This window comes from Saccopteryx leptura, chromosome 5 (genome assembly GCF_036850995.1).
Source record: "Saccopteryx leptura isolate mSacLep1 chromosome 5, mSacLep1_pri_phased_curated, whole genome shotgun sequence".
NCBI classification, from domain to species: Eukaryota; Metazoa; Chordata; class Mammalia; order Chiroptera; family Emballonuridae; genus Saccopteryx; species Saccopteryx leptura.
In genome coordinates this window covers 55,683,868-55,686,515 of record NC_089507.1, presented here as the reverse complement: position 1 = coordinate 55,686,515, position 2,648 = coordinate 55,683,868, and positions in this window count along the sequence as shown.

Sequence of the window (2,648 nt, the reverse complement as noted above, 5' to 3'; positions counted from 1 at the left end):
TCCCTTGCTCGAGCCAGCGACCTTGAGTCCAAGCTGGTGAGCTTTTGCTCAAATAAGATGAGCTCACGCTCAAGCTGGTGACCTTGGGGTCTCAAACCTGGGTCCTTTCGCATCCCAGTCTGATGCTCTATCCACTGCCCACCACCTGGTCAGGCTATACTTTAGATTTCTAAGAATGTCAATAAAACATTTCAAAATCTGTGTAACTGAAGACTTCTCACTGATTATAATTGGCCCTCCTTATTGCTGGTTCCACTCCTCAGATTAACAAGCCATAGATAGAATATATATATAAATGTTATCTTTGCTGAAATCTACTATATGGTTAGGCCTGTACACGGACATGTACAGACTTTTTTTCTTGTTGTAATTTCCTAAACAATACAGTATAACAAGTATTTACAAAGTGCTTACACTGCATTAGTTATTATAAGCAATCTAGAGATGATTAAAATGTATGGAAGATGTATATAAGTTCTATGCAAATACTACACCATTTTATATAAGGTACTTGAGCAGGGTGGGAGGGGCATGAATATGGAGGAATGACACTTTTCACCATCAGCTTCAATATCTCTCTTTGGCTTATACTTAGATGGTTTAAATAGTTTCTCCAGGGGAGTTTCAGACATCTGGGATAAGTGAGATAGTCTGCTGGGAGAAGGGCTAGATGTTTAGACAGCGGTCTGCCTCAGGAGCAGTGAGAGTTTGGTATGGGGTCAGGACTAAGGTCTCAGCTACACACTTACTTGCCATCTAACCATTTGCAATGGGCAGTTTGTTTAATCTCTCACTGCTCTGGTTTTTCCTCTGTAAAAGAGAGCTAATGGTGCTAGCCTCACAGAGTTGTGAGTATTAAAGGTACTAACATTTGTCAAACATCAGCAAATGTTAAGTGCTATATAAATATTTGTTAAACACAATAGAAGTAGTATTTTTAAACTTTATTGTTATGGACTAAATGTTTGTGTCCTCCAAAAATCCATACGTTGAAGTCCTATACCCCACTGTGATAGTATTAGGTGACAGGGCTTTGGGGAGGTAATTAGGTTGATATGAAGTCATGAGAATGGGGTCCTCTGGTGGGATTATGCATTTATAAGAAGGGGCAACCAGAGAGCTTATTTTCACTCTCTCTCTGCCCGGAGGGCACAACAAGAAGACAACTACCAGCAAACCAGGAAGACGGTTCTTACCAGATACTGAATTTTCAAATACTTTGATTTTGGACTTCCAAGCCTCTAGAGCTGTGAGAAATAAATGTTTGTTATTTGTGTCTCCCAGCATATGGTGTTTTGCTATAGCAGTTTAAACTGATTATGACACCTCAACAGAAACACTCTATAAAGAATCTTTACTCAGACAGAAAAGAAGTATTTTAAAAGAAACTATTTTATTTATCTTTAAAATTTTGTCAGCATTAAGATTTTCTGAAAAGCAGTGCACTTGTATTCTCCAGGTATCTTTGAATGGATTTTTTTTTAATTTAATGCTTGTCTAAAATTTTAGTTTCAATCATTGGTGAGAAGAGAAATTTTCACCTATCCATTTATGGAAAAATACTTAAGAAGTGACTATCTCTCTGCCTCAGACATTAACAACTTGCTGCTCCCAAAATAAAAAGTATTAACTATAATGATACCCAGACCTAACCCAAGTATCAACGTTAGCAAATACCCAGTAAGAGTAGCATTTCAATTTATCTACAGTAGCAGTCAATAGGATAAGGCATGTCAAAAATCAACCCATTATCTATAGATTTATCTACAATGTGACTCTTAGAACTTGTTTCATCAAAATCATTTGCTTTCAGAAAAGAAATAAAAACTTTTTTTCTTTCATAATATATCATTTTTCAATGATTGACTTCGTGACAAACTCCATACTCAGGAAATTTTCAGAGCACCAGTGCTATGAAGCCTACTAACACGAGCTGAGTGTCACTGTCACATGCAGGAGCTGTAAATCCATGTAGTCTCTAACCCAATGTGATTCCAAAATGGAAGCTTAGTTCAGTAAATTCCATTTGACCCTGTAATCTTTATTGTATTTTTCAGATTTGACTACTACAAATGTAATATGCCTTCAAAACGTAGGGTCAGTGTTCCGTGGTGAGCACTGACCTTGCTAATCAGCCAGCAAGAATGAATAGTTATGGTTTTACTAGGAGAAGCTGGCAGTTCATATATCTGGAGCCTAACCTGTGAGGTAGGAAGAGGGGAGAGATGAAGGCAGGGCCTACTCACTGAAGACTATGTGTGGACCCTGCCTGCTCTGAATCAGAAACCAGTTCAGATGTTTCCTCCTCTGAAACTCTCTTAAATCCATCTCAGGATGTTTCCATGACCTTATGTGGACAAATTCACTACCTTCTTAGTGGTGCATGCGAGGCTCAAAGTAAATAAAAGGCTCAGGATATGGCAGAAATTAAGACATAGTGACATTCAATTCAGTAGACCTCTACTGAACACCAACCAGGTACAAGATGCTTTGACAGATTTTACAAGAGATGCAAAATTGGATAAACTCAAAACTCTTGACATTCTTTAATATCTACCCAATATACTCTCTATGTTAGCTAACTTCTGTTGTACCTGTAAGAAAGACTCTGATGATTTGAGCAATTAGCAATTATTTTAAATAATTTC